Source organism: Octopus sinensis, linkage group LG4 (assembly GCF_006345805.1).
Source record: "Octopus sinensis linkage group LG4, ASM634580v1, whole genome shotgun sequence".
In the NCBI taxonomy this organism is placed as follows: domain Eukaryota; kingdom Metazoa; phylum Mollusca; class Cephalopoda; order Octopoda; family Octopodidae; genus Octopus; species Octopus sinensis.
Genome location: NC_043000.1, coordinates 6,333,870 through 6,360,136, shown reverse-complemented (window position 1 = coordinate 6,360,136; position 26,267 = coordinate 6,333,870). Strand labels below are relative to the sequence as shown.

The 26,267-nt window shown below is 37.4% G+C and overlaps 1 protein-coding gene across 3 annotated transcripts in view; it reads left to right on the top strand.

Annotated features, from left to right (window-relative positions):
• The window catches only part of LOC115210780 (multiple C2 and transmembrane domain-containing protein 1), a 357,832-nt gene that overhangs the window by 42,986 nt on the left and 288,579 nt on the right, over window positions 1-26,267 (top strand). The window lies entirely within an intron of this gene.

Below are 26,267 nucleotides of genomic sequence, written 5' to 3'. Positions count from 1 at the left end.
TATTTTACCAAGTAAAACTATTCCAATCCCCATTTGTAAACATTAGTAAGAAACCTTGTCAAATACAAAGAGTGTGTGTTGTGTGTGCGAAATCGTTTTAATTCTAACATTTTCTTTTGTTATTTACACCAAAGTAACACACACATGTAAATAAGGTTTATTGATCGAATCCACGCATCGCATGGTTTTTTTTTTCCCCTCTTTCTAACTTGACTGATATTCTAGATTCCTATGATATTACTATCAACAGGTTCCTTTTTCAGTATTGTTATATTCGAACTGTAGATAAACCCATACATATACACAATCCATATTCAAGATCTTTCTTTCTGTCTCTGTTTATTTCTCTGCCTGTCTCTCTCTCTCTCTCGTCTTGTCATTCATTTTCTCTCATTTCATATACTACATCCTTTCTTTCAACGCGCTCAATATCTATCTGTCTGTCTGTCTATCTATCTATCTATCTATCTATCTATCTATCTATCTATCTATCTATCTATCTATCTATCTATCTATCTATCTATCTATCTATCTATCTATGTCTCTCCCTCTCTCTCTCTCTCTATCTATTTATTTCTGTGTCTGTCTGTCTATCTATCTATTTATTTCTGTCTATCTATCTATCTATCTATCTATCTATCTATCTATCTATCTATCTATCTATCTATCTATTTCTGTGTCTATCTATCTATATATCTATCTGTCTGTCTTTCTATTTGTTTATCTATCTAGCTATCTGCCTGTCCATCTATTTGTTTATCTCTCTCTCTCTCTCTCTCTCTCTCTCTCTATCTATCTATCTGCCCATCTATTTGTTTATCTATCGATCTATCTCTCTTTCTCTGTCTATCTCTCTTTCTCTGTCTATCTCTCTTGCTGCATGTGTGTACGTACATATCTATGAATATGCATACACATATATATGCATATATGCGCGTGTCTATCTACACACACACACACGCATAGACAAGATGTAAAAAAACTAAACCCTTATATTTGTGTGTGCACTCACACACACACAGACAATGTGTGAAAGAGTAAATAAAGAAGTATAGATTACGAATCCATTTACACCCACACTGCACATCTCTAGCTTCACCACTTCGCCACACGTGTTCCTGAGACGGAGACGACCGTCTTAGCAGAAATGACTACTGACTGGAACAATCCGTTTTAATTCGGAAACGGAATAGTGTTTGTCTTCAGCATCGTCACTCTATCAAAAGTGACCTGTGATACTTATTATTAAACATTCTCTCTTATTATCCATTCTTTCTTTTATCAACACTTGAAAAGTTTTGTATGGTTCCCTCCTATTTTTTGTTTTTACCTTTTTAAGGAAGTTTTGTATCTTTTTTTTTTTTTCACCTTTAAAGGCAAATACCTTCTGTCGGATCTTCTTAAATTTCTTCCAGCCATTTGAAGCATTTCAAATTTTCACTACATTGTTTTCAAAAAATGTGGTTTTGCCTGGTAATGACGAAAATCGCATTTATTTTCTTCCAGATAATTTATAATAGAAAAGTAACAAATTTTCTACAATGAAGTAACGAACATTATTGTAGAAAATTTGAAAAATACCTTATGAAAACTTGAAATGGTTGGAAGAAATTTTACAAGATTCTCTCATCAAGGCATTTATGGTAGTTTTTCTTCTGTATAATATAAATAAATTACACCTGTGATTTAATTTAATCTGTATCTCTGAAAATCAAGAGTTCAGAAGCGTTACCAAATACAACCAGCTTAAAGAATCTAAATGGACAAAATTGGAAACTATTGCAAATTCTTTAAGAAAAAAAAAAACACCATAGCAACCAGCCGGTTGAGGTGACTTTAGGGTTTCTAAATTTGTGTGGCGTACGTCACTTTTTAAATCCAGTCATGCGGTGTGACTGAGGTGAGTAGGCGGCTAATTGGAATTGCGTTAAAATGAGCACCTGTAAAGCACTGAATCGTGTCTTAAGGAGTCATTCAATAAATATCCCTCTAATAAACTGATGATATCGTGCAAGGTCGAGCTCCTATCGCAGTCTGAGTAAAATATTTTGCGTTTGATATGTAATTCGTATATAACCTACTGCGGTAGTTATTTACTTTCTCTTCTATGTTTAACCGACCTTTCGTTCTACCTTACAAACTTACTGTTTTAAAGGGATCTCAAAAAAAGCACCTTTCCATTAAAAATTTCAGGTTAATCTGTTTCAAACACCAACTTGATAGATAATAAAGACAAAGTTATTTTACTATCTTCTTTGTTTTCAAAATTATCTGGAATAGAAGCAGTTTATTTCAAAACAAATGTAATAACGAAAGGGTTGTTGATTTGTAAATTAGTAAGAAAATAGGGAAAACTAATCATAAATGGATTTCTATTTTTACCTTTATATGTCGATTAATAATTATTTTAAAAAAAAGAGCGAAACATAAATTATTTCTCAATGTCGATTATTAATTAAAAAAATGGAAAAACATGATATTTTATCAATGACTTTCAGACTTTGTGGGTCGATTATTAATTGAGAAACAGGAAAAGTAAATCACTTAATTGATGACTTTCAGCATGGAATATTTAAGATTCTTTTAAAAATGTTTGAAGGATGAAAGTGTCATTTCGACTTTAGTCTTTGATGATTAAACCTGTTAATCAATATGCAGGTGACACTTTGAATGTGGAATGTTTCTGCAAAAACACTGATTGGATTTGATGTAATCAATTACCTGTGAACACATTATCGATGACTAGTGATGATATTTAATGTAAATAAGGTTGACAATCGTTACAGTATAAACAAATATTCCGATGTTACCTTCGGGATCAGTGTGACCCCTTATTTGGATCAACTTTCCATCTTTAGATCCTGTCGATTATAATTTGATTGCTGAAATGTTTAATCAAGTCAAGAATTAAAGTCGTGTGTGTGTGACAATGGGTATTAGAAATTATGCAAGGAGCCAAGTGGATTTAAATCAGTGGTGACGAAACTATGATAGGTGTGTCAGCCGTGACATTTCACAGGTGACATGCGTTGGACTGAAAAGAAATAGACCAAAAATCGTCATGCAATATGCTGTATATATATAAAATTTCGTAGCTTATATATATATATATATAGAGAGAGAGAGAGAGAGAGAGAGATCTATAAGTATTTGCCTAAAACTAAAATAACGTATAGATCTACGTGATAATCCATGGACAAGATTATTAAAGAAATGAAAATTGTGACTCGTCGGATTCAAAAAGATTTAAATTGTCAAAGCATTGTTCTTCTTTCTCTCACTCGTGTGACCGTGTGCACCTAAGCGTATAGACACAAAGACAGTCACCGGGTTACGAAAGAAGAGTTGTTCTTGCATTAATTTTAAAGTCGGAGCAGTTGCTCACGGTTCATATTTAGCGTCAGTCAGTCACATGTCTTAGTATGTGGTAGAAATAATAATTGTTTCAAATTTTAATACAAGGCCAGCAGTTTTAGGGGTCGAGGGCTGATCGGTTACATCGACCTCACCACTTGTTTGGTACTTTATTTTATCGACCCAGAATGATGAAAGACAACGCTGACCACGGCGGCTTTTGAATGTAATAAACGTATTGAAATAATAATAATATTAATGATGATGATGCCATAATTTCTTTTATTCATAATAAACGTGTTTATAACTGAGAGGAAATTGGCTAGGTTCATTAGTCCTTCCGATTATTATTGGTGTTTCGGGAACTGTGACGAGGAATTTGAGGGTAAAATTAGATTTTAATAAGGAGTGGGTGTAGTGCAGAAAACTCTTGACTTAGATCAGACAGAATTTTCCGGAAAGTCTTTGACACAAAGGAAGGGGAATTTGGAACAACCTGGAAGGATCTTAATAGGAGTAGAGACAAGAATGTTTCTTATGCTAGAGCACAGGTTGTGATCTGATATTAGCAAAACTAAACCAGTCACAAAGAGCAATATCAAAATTTTAGGCATAGGGCCTAAAATTCTGGGGGAGAGGCTAATCAGTTGCATTAACCCCAGTGCTAAACTGGTGCTTTTATTTCATCAACCCTAAGGGGATGAAAGGTAAAGCTGACCTCAGCAGAATTTATACTTACCGAGTTAAATTGGAAAATATGCCACTAAGCATTTAATCCAGCATGCTAATGTTCTGATAGCTCACCATCTTCATCGTTTCAAACTTTGGAATAAGGCTGGCAATTTTAGGAGAGGAGGGCTTAGCTGGTGCTCATTTTAACGACCCCAAAAGAATGAAAGGCAAAGTCAAATTCTGTTGAGACCAGCCTTGCCTGTCATACCTTCAGGGTCAGGAAAATACAATACTGGAGAAGTGCACCTCTCCTAAAATTACTGGCTTTGTGCCTAAATTAGAAACAAAAATAATAAATGTATTGATTATTGAGAGAGAATGTGAGCATGTTTATGTGTGGTGGGGTACAGGATCAGTTGAATGTTCCAGCAACTCAAGCAGTTGCCCAGGATTATGGAAGAACCTGAACATGACATGGTTTGGATGTCACATGACGTTTATGCATATATACACAGTGAGCTTGCTTCCAAAGTACAAGGTTCTGAGTTCAGTCTCACTGTGTGGCATCTTAGGCAAGTGTCTTCTACGATAGCCTTGGACTAACCAAAACCTTGTGGGTGGATTTGATGGGGAGAAACTGAAAGAAGCCCATCGTATTTGGATATGGTACTGAAGAAGGAGCAAGAACTCTTGCCATATGCATATGCATCCATTGCGTATTTTTAGGTGCAAGTGTGACTAACCAAAGCCTTGTGAGTGGATTTGGTAGACGGAAACTGAAAGAAGCCTGTCATATATATACATCTATGTGTGTGTTTCTGTGTTTGTCCCCCACCACTGCTTGACAACCGGTATTGGTTTGTTTACATCTGTGTAAGTTAGTGGTTCAGTAAAAGAGAAAAATAGAATATGTACTAGACTTTAAAAAAATAAGTCCTCTTGTCAATTTGTTCAATTAAAAAAATCCTTCAAGGTGGTGCCCCAGCATGGCTGCAGTCCAATGACTGAAACAAGTAAAAGATAACAGATATATATATATGCAAAGGAGTGGCTGTGTGGTAAGTAGCTTACTTACCAGCCACATGGTTATGAGTTCAGTTCCACTGTGTAGCACCTTGGGCAAGTGTCTTCTTCTATAGCCTTGGGCTGCCCAAAGCCTTGTGAGTGGATTTGGTAGATAGAAACTGAAAGAAGGCCGTCGTATATATGTATATGTGTGTGTGTATGTTAGTGTGTCTGTGTTTGTCCCCCTAGCATTGCTTGACAACCGATGCTGGTGTGTTTATGTCCCCATAACTTAGCAGTTTGGCAAAAGAAACCTATAGAATAAGTACTAGGCTTACAAAGAATAAGTCCCGGGTTCGATTTGTTCGACTAAAGGTGGTGCTCCAGCATGGCCGCAGTCAAATGACTGAAACAAGTAAAAGAGTAAGCATTCTTTTTTATCCCCCCACCAAATTAAGCCAGTCTTGGCTACATTAACCCTGTAGCATTTAAACTGGTCATATCTAGTTCAAATATACTACCTGTTTTATGTTCAAACTGGCTAGAACTGGCCTTTCACACCTACCCCTTCAATGTTGTTTCAAAATCTCAAAGCAATGCAGGGTTAATTCAAAATGATGTAAATAGGTAAACATTGAAGCAATGACAAGTGACCAAGACTTTTGGCGATATGCTGTGCTTGAGAAGACCTGTCAAACCAAGTAAAACTGTAGTCATGGTCAATGCTGGTGTCATGTAACAGGCATCCATGTCAGTGGCATGTGAAAAGCACCCTTTGAACATTGGGCCTCATGGAGGTGATAAGTGACTGAGACCTTTGGCAATATAGGAAGACTCATCAAACCAAGTGAAAACATATTTGTGTCACATAACTGACACCCATGCCAGTGGCATGTAAAAAAGACCCATTACACTCCTGGAGTGGTTGGCGTTAGGAAAAGGGCATCCAGCCATTGAAACCATGCCAAATCAGATTGGAACATGGTGTGACTTTCCAGCTTACCATTTTCAGTCAAATCGTCTTACCCATGCCAGCATGGAAAACAGACACTAAATGATGATGATGATGATATATTTGACACAGTAATCTGAATGCCAAAGCCTTAAATATCTGATCTGGCAAATAATCTCTTTCCTTAATTATTTTCTCAACATTTAACTAAATTCACTCGTAACAAATACATTGACATTCGCTCTTTCACTTCACTCTGTAATATTGTGCAAATCTAAGGCAGTGAGCTGCTAGAATATTTAGCATGCTGGACAAAATGCTTGGCGGCATTTTGTCCATTTTCCCATTCTGGGTTCAAATTCTGCCAGGGTCTGTAAAATAAGTATTTTCAGGGTCCGTAAAATAAGTACCAGTAGAGAGAGCACTCTCCTGAAATTGCTGGCCTTGTGCCAAAATTTGAAACCAATATTGTGTAAATTTACCTTCCCTTTAAAATGATTGCAGGAGTGGCTGTGTGGTAAGAAGTTTGTTTCCCAACCACATGGTTCCCGGTTCAGTCCCACTGCATGACACCTTGGGCAAGTGTCTTTATTATAGCCTCACGCTAAAGCCTTTGTGAGTGGATTTGGGAGACAGAAACTGAAAGAAGCCTAGTCAGCTGGCAGAAATGTTAGCACGCCGGGTGAAATGCTTAGCGGTATTACATCTGCCGTTATGTTCTAAGTTCAAATTCTGCTGAAGTTGACTTTGCCTTTCATCCTTTCAGGGTTGATAAATTAAGTACCAGTTATGCACTGGGGTCGATGTAATCGACTTAATCCCTTTGTCTGTCCTTGTTTGTCCCCTCTGTGTTTAGCCCCTTGTGGGCAATAAAGAAATAAGAAACTGAAAGAAGCCCGTCATATATATATATATATATTTGTGTGTGTGTCTGTGTTCTCTCACCACCACCATTGCTTGACAACCGATGTTGGCGTGTTTACATCCCTGTAACATAGCAGTTCAGCAAAAGATACCGATAGAATAAGTACTAGGTTTACAAAGAACAAGTCCTGGGGTCAATTTGTTCGACTAAAAGTGGTGCCCCAGCATGGTCGCAGTGAAATTACTGAAACAAGTAAAAGAATAAAAGAATAAAACTCATCACAAAATCTTCTTCAGAATCCTCTTCCTTTACCACTTATGCAATTTTTAAATCATTGCAAACATTTCAAGACTTTTCTTAGATTAAACCAAGGCTAATAGGAATAGGCCACTGGTTTTGATCATCCAACCGAATTCTTAATAGCCTTTACATTTCAATAATTAACCCTTGGGCATTTAACCCTTTAATATTCAGATTATTTTGTCAAATGTAATGTTTGTTTATTTATATTGTTTTAAAATTAATCATGGATTATTTTGTAATTCAGAGATGCTGATGATGTGATTGTTTACTTTTAGAACAACATTGTAGGGTAGGTGTGAGAGGTCAGATCTGACCAATTGCAACATAAAACAGGTTAAATATTTCGGCCTGATATAGCCAGTTTGAATGCTAAAGGGTTAAACTGGCCAGATCCAGTTTAAATAGTCTATATGTTTTATGTTCAAACAGACCAGATCTGATCTCTGACACCTTTTTTACAATATCATACTAAAATTAAACAATCATATCAAAATCTCAAAGCTACGAGATAATGCATGATTAATTCAAAACAATGTGAATAAATAAGCATCACATTTGAGTAACTAATCTGAATACTAAAGTGTTAAACCACTGAATTGCTTTAGTGAATATCATTGTTTCCATTGGAACAATGGCTGTGACTTTTTCCATTATTCTTGCTTTGCCCTTTAACTTTTTACCATATTTCTGTTGGAATACATTGACTTAGTTTCAATTAATTTTGAAAATAATGAAATATTTAGTAAAACAACTTATTATTGAGCTGGCGTTAGAAACATAAATTAACTTAAAATTTTGAGGGAAAGATTTCATTTAAATCACTTTAACCTTTTTGATACCAACCCACTTGAGATTGCCCTTGGCCCTCTTATACAAATTCCTTCTTCTAAAGGGATCTGAATTAAAATCTTCCATTAAAACTTCATGTTACTTTATGTTTCAGACACCAATTCCATAATGACAAGATTACTAAATTCCTCATTATTTTCAAAATTAACTGAAACAAAAGCGATATATTTCATTTGAAATTTCGTAATAAAAGGGTTAAAACAGAGTTTGTGTCATAGAACCAAGGAACCGGGAGCAGTCATAGGCAAGCTGGCATTGAAAAGATTAAAATTATCCTCAAAATTATCCCAATCGTTGACCAACTGTTGCATAATGTTTTTTTCCAATGCTGTTGGTATTTTATTTCTCACTGCTACTACCAACTTTATTGCTACTTTAATTTCAATTATGGTCATTTGCTTCTGAGTATTGCTGTCATTTGTGTAGGCTTTTCATTTTGGAGGCAAAGTTATGAGGACAATAACAAAAAATTGTAAATAAAATAAAACAAGTTAAGACACATCATAAAATCGTTATACTCTCTCTTTTACTTGTTTCGGTCATTTGATTGTGGCCATGCCGGAGCACCGCCTTTAGTCGAACAAATCGACCCCAGGACTTATTCTTTGTTAGCCTAGTACTTATTCTATCGGTCTCTTTTGCTGAACCACTAAGTTACTGAGACGTAGACACACCACCACTGGTTGTCAAGCGATGTTGGGTGACAAACACACACACACAAACATATATATATATATATATATATATATATATAATGGGAAAGTTCATGAAAATAAACAAAAGACGAAGGCAGGTGGAGTACAAACAAACAAATGTATTAGTATAGCGCTCAGGAATAGAAATAGAAAAAGTCTTTTACGTTTCGAGCCTACGCTCTTCGACAGAAAGATATACCGAAAAGAAACAAGGAGAGAAAAAAATGCGTGTAGGAGCTAACGATCTATCATGGCGTCATGACTTCGGACAGTGGTCAAACACGAGAGGGACAGTATATATACGATGGCCTTCTTTCAGTTTCCGTCTACCAAATCCATTCACAAGGCTTTGGTTGGCCCAAGGCTATAGTAGAAGACACTTGCCCAAGGTGCCACGCAGTGGGACTGAACCCAGAACCATGTGGTTGGTAAGCAAGCTACTTACCACACAGCCACTCCTACGCCTATCTAGTATAAGATTTAAAATTGTTTTAATGTAGCATTGATTTTCCTCAAACCAAAATCACTGCTGGGAATGCGGTCTCTTTTGATGTGTATTACCAACAGCCCATCCTCTCATTATTACCATTTTATCTCACTTGAATTTTTAATATACACAGGTTGGTTTATAACAACAGATGATTGTAAATTGAACTGTTGTAACTTGGAGACTGCTTGTATATATGTGTATGTGTGCGTGCATGTGTGTGTGTGTGTGCTTGTGTGTGTGTGTGTGTGCATATGGTCTTGTATTTTAGTCTCTTTCAATTACACTATCCCTGTCTTGGTTCCATATTTCTACAACAGATCAAAGCGAACTTTGAAAAACATTAAACAACATTCTTCATACTGTCACAGACCTAGAGCTTCTAATAAGGGGAGTGGTTCATCTGGAACACATATCAGGGTCCAGAGAACCAAGAGAGCCCATGATTATCTGCTGGGCCTTTCTCTGCAACAACAAAGCCCAACAGATTTCCTTTGAAATTCTAGTGGAAACCCATCTCCTGGAACCTGAAAGCAGTGTTGTTTCATCTTGCCAAATTTCTCTCAAAGGCTCATATACTCTTTTTCTCTTTTATTTGTTTCAGTCATTTGACTGTGGCCATGCTGGAGCACCGACTTTAGTTGAGCAAATCGACCCTAGGTCTTATTCTTTGTAAGCCTAGTACTTATTCTATCGGTCTCTTTTGCCGAACCGCTAAGTGACGGGAACGTAAACACACCAGCATCGGTTGTCAAGTGATGGTGGTGGGGACAAACACAGACACACAAACATACATACATATATATATATATATATATATATATATATATACACACACACACACACACATGACAGGCTTCTTTCAGTTTCCGTCTACCAAATCCACTCACAAGGCTTTGGTTGGCCCAAGGCTATAGTAGAAGACACTTGCCCAAGGTGCCATGTAGTGGGAATGAACCCAGAACCATGTGGTTGGTAAGCAAGCTACTTACCACACAGCCACTCCTGTGCCTAAAATAATATTTTTAGATACCGCCTAGTGCTGTCGAACCGGGAACACATGGATCATGAAACAAGAGTCCTTAATGACAAAGCCATGCCTGTACGTATGTATGTATGTATCATCATCGTTTAACGTCCGTTCTCCATGCTAGCATGGGTTGGACGGTTCGACCGGGGATCTGGGAAGCCAGAAGGCTGCACCAGGCTCCAGTCTTATCTGGCAATGTTTCTACAGCTGGATGCCCTTCCTAACGCCAACCATTCCGTGAGTGTATGTATGTATGTATATACATACATACATACTTGGTGGCTGCCCCCTCGTTATCAAGTATGGCCATTGCACGAAGCTTAATCAATGTTGTTATCGTGCAATGCCTGTGCAAGAAGATTTTTTTTAAAGTGAGGAAAGGCTGTGCACTGAGTCAATCCCACTCACTAAGCAACAGCAGCCATAATCCGAAAAGAAGAACAAGTCAACATTATCGGTAACCACTGAGCTCCAGGTTTTATGTCGGAGTTATCCCAGTTTCCCGAGTTACCTTCTCCTAGAAGGATGCCCTAACAAAGGCTAGGAGTCCTTCACTCCCAATGGTTTAACCACGCGATCGGGTATTCAGTCCGATTATTTCTATGTCCCCGTGCATGATACAGCCTTAAGACATTTATTGGATGACCGTTGACTCTCAAGAGTTCCTCCGCCCTTTGACGGGTTTTGTTTTTCATCCCGCAGGGTGTCCAATAAACACCCTCCTCACCAAGCAAGCTTGGTAGGGTTGCCGGTTTAGTCGCCGACGACCCGACCATGCAACAGGTTGTACTGGGTTACATGTTACCAGTAGCACTCAAAAGTGACCTGACATTAAACATACATACTTACATACATACATACATACATACATACATACATACATACATATTTATCATTGTCATTTAACATCTGTTTTTTTGGCTGGTATGGGTCGGATGGTTTGACAGGAACTGGCAAGTCAGAAAACAGCACTAAGCTCTGCTGTCTGCTTTGGCATAGTTGCTATGGTTGGATGCCCACAACACAAAAGAGTAGGGATAATAAAATCCATGCAAATACTTTTCCGAGCACTATAGTAAAAAAACAACTCGGCTAACTAGATTGACCAGTGATAATCGTTGTGAACCATGTAGTCCATACATTTATTTTGTATTCGTGTTTGAATTGTAAATCCAAAGGCTTCCTTCAGACCACATACACAGAGAATCTAGAATGAGACATTTGTAGCTTATTGCTCTCTTTCACAGAATGGTGTTTTACAAACAACCACTGAACATGTTTGGGAAAAAAGAAAAAAAGAAAGGAAAGATTATTTCAATCAAAATAGAGGATAATTTTGTGCTGTGGTTTATCATTCATATTTCCTTTCTACTAAGTCATCCAGCATTTGTCTTTTTTTTTAAAGTGTTTGTGTGTCATTGCCATCATTTGAAAGAGAACAGGTAGGTGCATTGAATAGCACAGTCCTCGATTGATTACACCTGGGAAAAAATGGTTTATTGGTTATGGCTTAAATGCTTTTATTCACAGGTTTGCTTGGTCAGGGACGGCCTCGGATTAAACAACAACATTGTAGAACTCCAGAAAATATTAATATAGCACATGCATACACGTGCACCTGCATGCAACCCCTTCTGCCAAATAATCATTTTGGCTATAAGGAATTTGTTTAAGGACAAATGCCTTTTTGTTTATTTTGGACTTCATAAATAATAAATGACCAAAATGCAATCACATTGTGGAAGAACCATTTTAACACACACACACACACACACACATACACACACACACACACACACACACACATGCACGTACACATTCTCACAAAGCTTGCCAAACAAGTACAACTCTGAAATGACCAAATATTTTGATAAACTGTTTGAAGTTGTTCAATTTACAGGGAGCCTTTCTGGAACCTCTATATGGGTCATTTAAAGTGCTAGAAACAGTAGCCATATCATCCTGAAATAATGGTTTTTGATTTAGGTATGAGACCAGCAATTTTGAAGGTTAGGGCTTTGTCAATGCCATTGATACTAGTACTTGACTGGTACTTTATTTTATTGACCTCAAGAAAGTCAAAGGCAAAGTTGACCTTGATGGGATTTGAACTCAGAATGTAAAGACATAGAGGAAATGCCACTTGTCCAATGTAGTAATGATGCTGTATTTGTAATAATAATAAAGCTTTCAAATTTTGGCACCAGGCCAGCAATTTCAGAGTAAGTCAATTACTTAGACCCCAGTATTCAGTTGGTACTTATTTTATCGACTCCTGAAAGGATGAAAGGCAAAGCTGACTCTGCTGCAAATTGAACTCAGAATGTAAAGACGGATGATATGTTGCTAAGCATTTTGTCAGGTGTGCTAATTACTCTGCCAACTTGTTGCTTTATTAATAATAATAATCCTTTATACAATAGGCACAAGGCCTGAAATTTTAGGGGAAGGGACCAGTCAATTACATCGACCCCAGTGTTTCACTGGTACTTAGTTTATCGACCCTGAAAGGATGAAAGGCAAAGTCGACCTCAGTGGAATTTGAATACCTATTTCTTTACTACCCACAAGAGGCTAAACACAGAGAGGACAAACAAGGACAGACAAACAGATTAAGTCGATTATATCGACCCCAGTGCATAACTGGTACTTATTTAATCGACCCCGAAAGGATGAAAGGTAAAGTCGACCGTGGCAGAATTTGAACTCTGAACGTAACGGCAGACAAAATACCGCTAAGCATTTCGCCCAGTGTGCTAATGATTCTGCCAGCACGCTGCCTTAGTAATTATAATAATAATGGTTTCTTTAATCAGGAGTTGTGCTCCATGGCCTTCCCAAACCCTCAATGTTAATGTTTTTCTTGAATATTCCCTAGTCAGGGAAGATGTGTGCAGGGAGGGAATTAGAAAAGGCTGACACCTACCAGACTCTAGACAAATGGTAAAAGGAGGAGGAGGCGGAGGAACAAATGAGTTGGGAGTACTTGAATAGAGTAACGTCTAATGGCTGACTTGGTAGACGCTTACAAGATTATCCGCCATCTATTCAACAACAACTTTGGAAACCATTTTGAATTCAATACCTCAACCACTTGTGGACATGCTTATAAAATAAAATATAAAGCTAAAAATTAAATAAAAAAAATCCACAACATTACTTTTGGAAATATTTTATTTATGCTCAGAATTGTTGAACTACAGAATGAACTATCCTGCATTGGTATAGCTGTCAGGACACTGAATCTTTCAAAGGTTCCATGCTTCCTTAATATGCCATATGCACCCTTTCCTCTTTATGGGTCTTTTACTGTTCCTTTTTGTCTGCCATTATTTGTTTCATTCTGTGGATTATAGACTAACTTTTGGCTATTAAAGCTATCTTTCTTTATTTGATTGATTGGTTTCAGTCATCATCATCATCGTCGTCATTATCATTTAACGTCCGCTTTCCATGCTAGCATGGGTTGGACGATTTGACTGAGGACTGGCGAACCAGATGGCTGAACCAGGCTCCAATCTGATCTAGCAGAGTTTCTACGGCTGGATGCCCTTACTAACGTCAACCACTCCAAGAGTGTAGTGGGTGCTTTTAAGTGCCACTGGCACGAGGGCCAGTCAGGTGGTACTGGCAACAGTCACGCTCAAATGGTGCTTTTTATATGCCACCTGCACAGGAGCCAGTCCAGCGGCACTGGCAATGACCTCACTTGAATGTCTTTTCACGTGCCAGTAAGGTGACGCTGGTAACGATCACGCTCGAATGGTGCTTTTTATGTGCCACCGACACAGAAGCCAGTTAGCTGCTCTGGCATCGATCACGCTCGGATGGTGCTCTTAGCACTCCACTAGCACGGATGCCAGTCAATAAACCCTTTTCTGATGAATTGTAGTGCTCCTGAGCTCTGAGCACTATTCTTTTATAAACCTTCTCTGAAAAACTAGATGCTTTGTAGAAGCAGTAGAAAAGGTTGAGAGAGTATCATCTCTTGAGCACTAAAGTAAGTAATGTTAGGAAGTAATACTGTAATGGTAGACATTCTAATAGTAGACATACAGAATGTAAAATATAATAATATGTAAAAGCAGATGTCAGTGTATTTAATGTTGAAAACCAAGGAATTTTAATTGATTAAAATTACAATCTAAATGATGGAAACAATTATCTTTTATTTCTTTCTTTTTTTTACTTGTTTCAGTCATTGAACTATGGCCATGCTGGGGCACTGCCTTGATGAGTTTTAGTCAAATAGATTGACCCACCCTGCCCCACCCCACCCAGTACGTTTTTTTAAAGTCTGGTACTTATTCTGTCGGTTACTTTTGCTGAACTGCTAAGTTATAAGTATGCAAATAAGCCACTACTAGTTGTCAAGTAGTAGTGGTGGGGGGGACAAAGGCACAAAGGCGCACGTGCACACACACACACACACAACACACATTTGATGAGCTTCCGCATTGGGGCTATAATTGAAGTTACTTGTCCAAGGTGCCATATAGTGGCACTGAACCTGGAAGCATGTGGCTGCAAAAAGAGCTTCCTAACCACACAGCCATCCTTGCATCAAAATTTTGGTAGGGATAAAAAGGGGACAGAGGAATCAACCTCAGAACCTAAATTTATTAAATATGGAATATTGTAGTGAGTGAGTCTAATCTTTAGTAATATGTTGATCACTGTAGGCATGTTTCAATCTTATTTGACCTCTTCAGTGAAGTATAATTTCATGTTTTTTTACATTTATTTTTACTTGTTTCAATCATTGGGCTGTGTCCATGCTGGGGCACCACCTTGAAGGCTTTGTCAAACAAATCAACCCCTGTACATATTTTTAGGTTGGGTACTTATTGCGTTGGTCTGTTTTGCTGAATACCATGTTATGGGGACATAAACAAACCAACACCAGTTATCAAGCAGAAGTGGAGGATAAACACAACTATAAAGACATGTGTATGCATGTGTGTGTGTGTGCATATATATATATATATATATATATATACATATACATACATGTATTTATATGTATGTATGCATATTTATATATCCATCTATTTATATATCCATCTATTTATATATATATATATATATATATACATATACATACATGTATTTATATGTATGTATGCATATATTTATATATCCATCTATTTATATATCCATCTATTTATATATATATATATATACACACACACACACACAGATACACACACATATGTATTTATGTATATGTATGTATATATATTTATATCCATCTGTCTCTATCTGTGTGTGTGTGGCTGTGTGTGTATATATGTTAATGTTTGACCATGTAAAACAAACTGTGTAATTTACCCATTCAATAAATATGAATCAATTATAGAAGAACCAAACTGAAATGAATACTATCGCTGATATAATTGATTGAAACCCTTAAAGGTGGTGCCTAGCGTGACTACAGTCCAATGACTGGAACAAGATAAAGAAAAAAGAGCAAACCATCTTTTTCGTACCATCTTATGAAATAAGACAAAGGAAAAGCATTTCAATCAATCTCTCAGTTAAAAAAGGAAAAAGTAACGGAAACCAGTTATGGTGTATGTCAGCACAAAAAATCGTTAATATGATTTGTTAAATGAGATGACTTCATGCATTGTGATGGCATTGAGTTCTGACGCTTCTTTGAAACATCAAAAACCCAAGCCTTTTCAGAGCCTGTCCATCTAACTCATTTTATCTTTCTGTTGCATGCTTAAGTCACTTTGACACAAAACGAGGCACACAAGAATCAAAGATTTCAAATTGATTTGTTTGAAAGTATTTCATCCATGATGGTGGATTGGCAGAATTGTAAGAGCATCGGACAAAATGCCTTGTAGTTACAAATCTCTACATTCTCGGTTCAAATCCTATCAGAGTCAACCATGCTTTTCTCTCAAGAACTGAGGTTAAATTAAATCAACTGAATATATTCCTTGCTGTATTTAGTTATGAATCTTTATGTTCTAGTTTCAAATCATGCTATAGTTAACATTACTTTTCTGTCAAGTTCTAGGGTTAAATTTTATCAAGTGAATGCTGTGCAGTATTTAGTTATGAATCTCTATGTTCTAATTTCAAATCCTGCCAAAGTCAGCATTGCTTTTCCATCAAGTACTGGAGTTAGTTTAATCAACTAGGTGCTTTGTAGTATTTAGTTACAACTATGTTCTAAATTTAAATCCTGCCATTGTCAACTTTACTATTAACTACTGGGGTCAATTTAATCAACCTAATACTGGTGTCTTCCTAAGTTCTTCAAGCCAGAGACTGCTACAAATATTCCCAAATGAAGTCTCCCAGAATCTTCCTATTTCTATTTGTGCTTTAAGGGCAGATGTGAGTGTAAACCCCAATGACCACAATATGAGCAGTGACCCCAGATATTATTAGCTTTGAAAGACATAATGATGGAACATGCTGCTCAAATCCTATAATCAGTAAGATAAGTAATGCCTTGCTCATTATCCCTGGCGAAAATCTGCAGAAGAAAGTATAATTCTAGCTGACCCCAAATCATGTGCTCTTTCTTTCTGTCTAAAGAAGATTGGATTTCTTATAGCATTATGATCAAAGACAACAGTATTACGATTAAAGACATCGATAAGGAGGCATTGGGTTTATTATTGCTTCCTTGAAAATTCTCATATCTTCTGTAGTGTTGTACTTAGCTAGCCACTTTCTTGATTGTATTTAGGATTAAGCTTTATAGATGAAATGATAAGAAATCAAGACATGCTCTTTGCCTGATCTTTCCAACACAGATAAATAAGCATTAAAATGACACTAATAGTAATCAAGGCAAAAATGGTGAGCTGGCAGAAACGTAAGCATGCCGGGCGAAATGCTTAGCGGTATTCCATCTGCCATTACATTCTGAGTTCAAATTCCGCTGGGTTGACTTTACCTTTCATCCTTTCAGGATCGATAAACTAAGTACCAGTTACGCACTGGGAGTCAATGTAATCGACTTAATCCGTTTGTCTGTCCTTGTTTGTCCCCTCTGTGCTTAGCCCCTTGTGGGCAATAAAGAAATAGGTAATACATATGTGTGTATACTTATATTTATGTTGATGCAGGTGACGTGTTGTATTCTTGAACAAAACACTTTGTTTTACTTTGCTCCTGCCCATTCAGGTGGCAAAAATCAGTAATCCTGTGATGGACCAGCATCCAATCCAGGTGTGGAATATATATGCTATGAAACCAGGAAAATGACTCTTGTGAGCCATTTTCCTGGTTTCATGATAGAGAAGGTAACTATTCATGCTCTGATCTCTTCTCGACTGGCAACAAAGACTTCTCCTTCTTTACTACTCTCCCCTCAGTTGAAGAGATCTTGTCTTGCAAATTGCTTGGTGGACCTCATTACTGTTGGTTCCATGTAAAAAAAACACCCAGTACATTCTGTAAAGTGATTTGTGTCAGGAAGGGCACCCAGCCATAGAAACCGTACCAAAGCAGACAGCAGAGCTTAGCATGGTCTTCTCACTTGCCAGCTTCTGTTCAACCATCTAACTCATGTCAGCATGCAAGGAAGACATTAAGTGATGATGATGATGGTAATGATTTATATGTGTGTGTGTGTGTATATATATATATATATATATATACACACACACATTATATATGTTTATGTATATATTTACATGTATATATATATATTATATATATATATATATATATATATATATATATATATATGCATATATATATATATATATATGATATATATGTATATATATATATGCATATATATGAATACTTGTGTGTGTGGATATACATACATACATACATACATACATACATACATACATGCATGCATGCATACATACATACATACATATATATATATATATATTGAGAGAGAGAGAGATTCACACACACACATACACACATTTTAGATGCTTATGGAAAACAGTTAATGATTTATCTAAATTCAGTTCATGTCTTCAGGAAACAGTTTAAAATGTTATTTTCCAAAAGCAGGATGAGAAAGTGATCAGTTTGGTTCAGGTGGACTTCTTTAGTTGATTTGGTCTGTATCATTTTGGACAAGTTCATTTCTAAGTAATTTTCTTGTTTGACCACTTACTTCTATAATGGTATTTACTTCAGCATGTAGCCTTTGTTCTGGAAAGCAATAGTTCAATATTCCAAATTATATGACTAACCCATCAAGATTGAGATTTCTTTTGCAGTCATAGCTTTAATACTTGTTGCTGTTTTAGAATCAGGTCAGATCAGACATAGCAGGCCTATGATCAAAAATGTTCAGCTGTGAATACCCTTATTTCTTGTTTGTTCAGGTATAGTTTCCTTAGGACTACATTATCTAGTGTGTGCTTTTTTTCTTTTTAAAGATGAATTATAGATGTATACATAGATGTGTGGTTCAGGGATTTGCCTTCCATCCATATAGTTTTGGATTTACATTCACTGTGGCATCTTGTGCAAGTATCTTCTGCCATAGACCCAGGCTGACCAAAGCCTTGTGAGTGGATTTGGCAGAGAGAAACTGAAAGAAGTAGGTTGTCAATCTATCTATATCTCTATCTTTCTGTCCCTCTTCCCCCCATCTCTCTCACACACACACACAGAGACTGACCAAGGCTTTTGAGTGCATTTGTTTGACAGAAACTAAAGAAGGCTGTTGTTTAAGTGTGTGTGTGTATATATATATGTAAAATTTCGTTTAGGTATTAACCCTGAATAAAGTTATATTAAGCTCATCCATGGGTACAGGCTATCAGACAAGGCAGTAACCTGGAAATTGTTTGTTTTGTTAAACAATTGTCTGAAAATCCACTAATATCCATAGAATGCGTTCAAAAATCTTTTTATTACATCAATTTATAATTGTTTCATCAGATTCACACGAAACAAATGTAGATTGATGTAATAAAAAACTTGCCCTAGCTTTTTTGTTTATAACTGTGTGTATGTGCGTGTGTGTGTGTGTTCATGTGAGTGTGTTTATATTTCTCTTGTCTACACGCCTACATATGTTTCACCTTCCAGCTTGTAAGCAATGGCTTTGCTAACTTCACTTGCAGCTCACTACAAAAGTATGTCTGGGCTGTTTGTAGGCATTGGGCCGAAGAAAATTTTGCCCTGACATACTCTCATCGTTGTTGCTGCAGCGCCGCCAACACTGGAGACATCGACCTGCCAGGTCGTACCCCTTAATGTAGTCAGAACCCCCTTGGGGTGCGACAGTCACCTAGAGTGTGGCTGTTCCGCGTGGCCTGACCTGTAAATCTACAGGACGGACCACGTCATGGTATCAACCACGTGGATCACGTGGTTCTGCCTGCAACAGCCAAGAGGCTGCCAGCATTGGTCGTGGTGGCGTCCACGTTGATGCGCGCAAGGCCGCAAAGTTTTGTGCGTTACGAATGATCATGAGCACGAGAGTGTGGAGCTCTTGGTGAAATGCAGGCGATGCATGGCAGCGTGGCAGAGAGGTGGAAAGCGCAATTGGATGAGCAGCATAACAACCATGCAATCGCAGTCGTGGTTGGCGGCTGAGCTGCCAGCGGTTGTGTCAGATGCAGGACCACGGCGGGCATGCAGGATGCCGCCACAGCAGTCAAAGTGTGGCCACGGTGCGTAGACAAGGGACAGGAAAGCAGCGTTAGACTCTCACTAACATGTTTGCAAACGTGGAAGAGTAGGCATTGAAACATCATCAGTTGAATGTCCATATTCCATGCTGGCATGTGTTGGTCCATAGGAGGATGATAATGATGACGAGGTGTGATTTTTAAGGAGATTTGACTGCGATTTCTAGCATGTTGATTGACCATGTATTTGCTCTCTTATTGGCTTGTTTTGGTTTCTTTTATTAGCAGTTTTATAGGCTTGTAATGTTTCACAATTTTCACACTTTGTCCTATTTGTATTCCTCTTTATTGATCTTAATAAGCTGATGTAAAATCAATCATTCAAACCATCTCTTTTAAGACCTAAAGATACATCTAATCCATGCTGAAAAGAGGCCTCTGTAAATATATATATTTCAATATTGGTGAGCAGCAGACTGTTGTCATCGCTATTTTATGATAGAAGTTCCAAGGAATTTGCTGACTGTTGATTCAGTATGAAATTTCCGAGTCCAATATCATGTGGTCAGAAAGCACTTTGCTGAAATATTTGAAGATACACATATTTTTCAATTCAATCATTTCGGTACCTATTTATTGCTTACACTGTATTTGATGATGATGATGATGATGGTGGTGGTAGTGGTGGTGGCAGGTGATGGTGCAGATAGTGGTGGTGACAGCATTGGCAGTGATGATGATGATGATGATGATGATGGTGGTGGTGGTGGTGGTGGTGGTGGTGGTAGTGGCAGGTGATGGTGCAGGTAGTGGTGGTGACAGCATTGGCAGTGGTGGTAGTGGTGTTGGTGGTGGTGGTGGTAGTTGTAGTTGTACTGGTGGTGGTGTTAGTTGTAGTGGTGGCAGCTGTACTGGCAGATGATGATGATGGTGGTAGTGGTGATGGTGGTGGTGGTGGTGGTGGTAGTGGTAATTGTACTTTGTACTGGCAGTTATGGTTGTGATGGTGGTGACAGTGGTGGCAATGATGCCAATAATGGCAGTGGTGATGATGATAATAATGGTGATGGTGTTGGTGGTGGTGGCCATGGCAGTAACGATGATGATGGTGGTGGTGGTGGTAGTGGTGGTGGCAAAGGTGGCAGTGGTAGAAGCAGTAGCAGTGATGATGTTGGTGATGGTTGTAACATTGATGGTGGTGGTGGTGGCCATGGCAGTGGATATGATAGTGATTGCCAGTTCAGTATTTCTATTTTCTGTAGCCTGATTGTAATAAAAAAACAAAAACAAAAACAACAGCAGCAACAACAACAAGAAAAGAAACAATACACAATATTTAACTACTATCTTCACAAACGGATCAATAACAAAATGACTCATCTTTTAACATATATCTTTTCCCTCTCCTCCTACACCAAGGATTTTGATTGCAGAGGGTGGGATTGTTTTTTTTTTTTGTTCTGGTCTTGGGTTACTGCATGTCAAAATCAACCACCAATGATTCAGATTTTTGGTAGCATAATTTAATATATACACAAAGAATATATTGAAGATGACAGGTGTCTATACACAGACTTACTTTGTAGTCTTTAATGTCTTTGAATGGTTCTCACTTCAAATTATCTCGGTAGCATATCAGGCAAAATGCTCAATGGCGTTTTTCTCCGACTCTTTTACTGTTTGAATTCAGATCCATCTGAGATTAACTCTGCCTTTTATCCTTCTGGGATCGAGAAAAAATAAAATGCCAGTCAAGTGCTGAGTTGATGTAATTATCTTACTCTCTTTCTTCAAATTGCTGATCTTGTGTGAAAATCAGAAAGAATCATTGATTTCAAATTATGACACAAAATCAGAAAGGTTTGGGGAGAGAGAAAGTCAATTGTGTCAACCCCAGTACTCAACTGGTATTTATTTTATTGACCCCCAAAAACATAAAAGGCAAAGTCAACCTCAGCAGCATTTGAACTCAGAACTCAGAACACAAAGATAGATGAAATGCTTCTTAGTATTTTACTTGGTATGCAAACGATTCCGTCAGTTTGCTCTGTTAGAAAGAAAGGGTTAGCTGGCGGAATTGTTAGGATGCTGGACAAAATGCTTAGCAGTATTTCATCTGTCTTTTCTGAGTTCAAATTCCGTCAAGGTCAACTTTGCCTTTCATCCTTTCGGGGTCGATAAGTTAAGTACCAGTTGCATACTAGGGTTGATCTAATCAACTGGCCCATCCTCCCCCAAAATTTCAGGCTTTGTGCCTTGAATAGAAAAGAATAAATTAAGTACCAGTGAAGCACTGGGGTTGATGTAATCGACCTATCTCCCCCCCCCCCAAATTTCAGACCTTGTGCCTCTTATAGAAAGGATTATTATTATTGTTAAGGTGTAGAGTTGGCAGACTCATTAGGATGTTGGACAAAATGCTTCCTGGCACTTTTTTCTGACTCTTTTGTATTCAGAGTTCAAATCCTGTTGAGGTCAACTTTACCTATCATCCTGTTGGAATCAATAAAGTACCTGTCAAGTACAGTGAGTCGGAACAAATACTTTGAGGTATTCTATCTAATGCCATCCATTATGCTTAATCGAATACAAATAAATAATTATTACTAATTCAGACACAAGACCATCAATCCAGTACTTGAGTGGTACTTTTTTTATTGACCCTGAAAGGACTAATCTTGGCTGGATTTGAACTCAGAATGTAAAGAGCCAGAACAAATACTGCAAAGCATTTTCTAGTGCTTTAACAATTCTGCCAGTTTGTTGATGATGATAATAATAATAAGACAGCATGAAAATAAGAAAACATCATACTCAACAAGAAGTTGGGCAAAGAAATATCTAAGTGAATTTCAAATACAACAAATCCCAGAATTAGGCGTAATGGAAGCAAACACAGAAAAAGCTAAGCATATGAAGACCCGTACTAAAACTGCTGCCTTAGATATTCTTAGTGATAAATGGCAAGAAAAACCTCTCAAGAGCCAATACCCAGAAAGAGCTAATAATACTGATGTTGACACAGCCCTTACCCATCAGTGGTTAATGTCTTCTGGCTTAAAATCAAAGACAGAAGGGTTTATCATAGCAGCCCAAGATCAATGCCTACCTGCAAGAAGATACCAGGCCAACATCTTAAAGACTTAAAGAATGGCAGTTACCCAAAATGTCAAGTATGTAAACAACAAAATGAAACCATCGATCATGTTGTCTCCAAGTGCAGTCTTCTTGGGCCTACAGAGAATCTCAACAGGCATGACAGAGCAGCACAGTATATTCACTGGGTAATTTGCAAAGACTTGGACCTGCCCCATGATAAAAACCACTGCCAGTGCTTGATAATGACCACATCTCACTCCTTTGGAACTTCAGTTTTCAAACTGACTGAAAGATATATGAGAATAGGCCAGACATTATATTGAAGGACTTCAGACAAAAATCATGCCTCCTCATTGACATGACTGACCCAATCAACATAAATGTATCTGTCAAGACCTACCAAAAACTGAACGAGTATGAAGATCTTGGAATAGAAATTGGAAAAATGTGAAACCTCATGACTAAAACAATACCTGTTGTCATAGGTGCCCTAGGAATGATAGCAAAAGGGGCTGATTGCTACCTAATTCAGATACCAGGAAATCCCCAAATGGAAGTAATTAAAAAAATACTGCTCATGGGAACTGCCCATATCATACATAAAATATTGTCTCTGTAATCCCCAAAATATTTTAATCCGTAAACTCTGTTAAAATACTTTAACCCGTAAACAATATCAAAATACTTTTCAAATAACAACAAACATCTTTTACTGCCATCTAACAGGGGACTATCATCTTATCAAATTACTTTTAAAACAAACTTCTAATTTACTTATGTTTTGACAGACATTCTCTAGAACAATGCTCTGGAGATTTTGCCAAACCACTGTCCTATATGATAATAATAAAACCAACTTGAACTTCTAACTTGTCACTTGAGGTCTCTGGGTGAAACCTGGAATTAACTTGTACAAAGCAAAAGCTAAATTTAGAAATAATAATAATAATAATAATGATAATAATATTAATAATAATAATAATAATAATAATGATAATAATATTAATAATAATAATAATAATAATAATAATAATAATAAATTCTGGTTCCTGATGCAGTACCAGACAGTGGCTCTCATGGCTTCTGATCTTAACTGATTGGAAGTGTTATCATGTACATTGTTTTGTCTTGGTATAAAAGATGGGCTACAGCAAATATTCTGCTCAATACCACAGATTTGCTTGTCAGTTGTTTGACCTTAACCAGTTGACCATGTCCCCTAGTGGCTGACGATTTGTGCATCTCTGATCATGAACAGAAGTAGTGGGGGAGCTTCATAGCCATGTGTCGAAAGGAATTCTTAGAGGTTTGGATAATTAATCTTTGGAAACATGGGTGGTTCGTTCAAAATCCTTAAACAATCCTTATTCAGGGACTTTTTGAGTGGGATGGGCTACTTGACCAGCAGAAAATTCTAACTGAGCCCCCACCTGCAAGGTTGTGTGCTGTTTATCTTGATATGAGATCACCATGTTGCACACATATGGTTGTGATGCATGTGCCTGGTGTACCTTTATCAGATGGGTAGTCATGATGGGTATACTGGGCTTCGTATATTTTACCCCAGTGTCACTTTGATGACATGCACTGCTCTCTCACTCAATAATAATAATAATAATAATAATAATAATAAAAATGATAATAATAATTCGTTCTCTTATTGTTTTCCGTTAAGCTTCTCTGCTCCATGTTACTGGAATTGTTTTTTCAGTGAAAGTAAAAAATACACACACCACCCGTTTTTGGCAGTTAGGGTTACGATTAAGGTTAGGGTTATGCCGAAAACAGGTGGTGTGCCTATTCTTTACCTCTGCTGCTATTTTCTGTTATCATGGTATTTTCCACATTATTTCTGTTTGGGATGTTGGCAGTTACATTTTTGTTGTCTATTCGACAATCAAGTGATTGTGTGTTTCCCATTGTGTTGCTTTTCTCTGTCGTATTACTTCTTTGTTCTTTGTGATTAATTTTATCACTGTCTATGGAGCCTGTGGTGCTTTTGGATTTCTTATCAATTTTGTCCTCGAAATTGTTACCTGTATCAGTGAAAATTACATTTCCATGACTTTTTATGCTGTCACAAACTGGTTTGTTTTGCATTAGAAAGCTACGTTCCTCCATTTTTTGCTTGCAAGTGTGAAAACATTTCATGAATACTAATATTTGGGCACAAAGCCCAAATATTATTTAATTCTTTTTTCTGGGGACAAAGACTATTGCCTTGTGCTCCCTTTGAAACAATAATATCAATGAAGACGGTAGTTTTGATAATAAAAATACCTGTCATGCTTCCACTGACGTTTTAGCCTTCCAACTGGAAGTATAATAATAATAATAATTTCAAGGACAGCTCTCAGGCAGTGGGGATGAGTCGATTACATTGACCCCAGAGTTCAATTGGTACTTATTTTATCGATCCCAAAAAGATGAAAGGCAAAGTCAACCTCAATGGAATTTGAACTCAGATTGTAGTGACAGGTGAAATACTGCTAAGCAGTGGAGGCGCAATGGCCCAGTGGTTAGGGCAGCAGACTCGCGGTCATAGGATCGCGGTTTCGATTCCCAGACCAGGCGTTGTGAGTGTTTATTGAGCGAAAACACCTAAAAGCTCCATGAGACTCCGGCAGGGGATGGTGATGATCCCTGCTGTACTCTTTCACCACAACTTTCTCTCACTCTTACTTCCTGTTTCTGTTGTACCTGTATTTCAAGGGGCCGGCCTTGTCACTCTCTGTGTCACGCTGAATATCCCCGAGAACTACGTTAAGGGTGCACGTGTCTGTGGAGTGCTCAGCCACTTACACGTTAATTTCACGAGCAGGCTGTTCTGTTGATTTGGATCAACCAGAACCCTCATCATCGTAACCGACGGAGTGCTTCCACACTGCTAAGCATCCCATCGAGTGTGCTAATGATTCTGCTAGCTCGCTGCCTTCAGTATAATAATAATAATAATAATAATAATAATAATAATAATAATAGTAATAATAATAGTAATAATAATGATAATAATGATAATGATGATGATGATGATGATGATAATAATGATAATAATAATTATAATGATGATGATGATAATAATGATAATGATAATAAGGATCTTTTCAGTTTGAATGGCAGTTTTTCTAGCGGTGTCATATGAAATTGTCACCCATAATTATGACCCTAGTATCGATCTATTGCATTTCAATCTGTTTTAGGGTTAGGGTTAAGGGTGGGGGGAAGAGTTTCTTTTTTTCTTCAGAAATGTAAATAAACCCAATCTGTTTCTTAAACGAGGGACATATTCATACGGCACAGAATGTTTTTTACCTCAGTGTCAGTGATTGGTTGAAATTGCAGAAATTGAAGAAAAACAAACAACAAATATCTTAC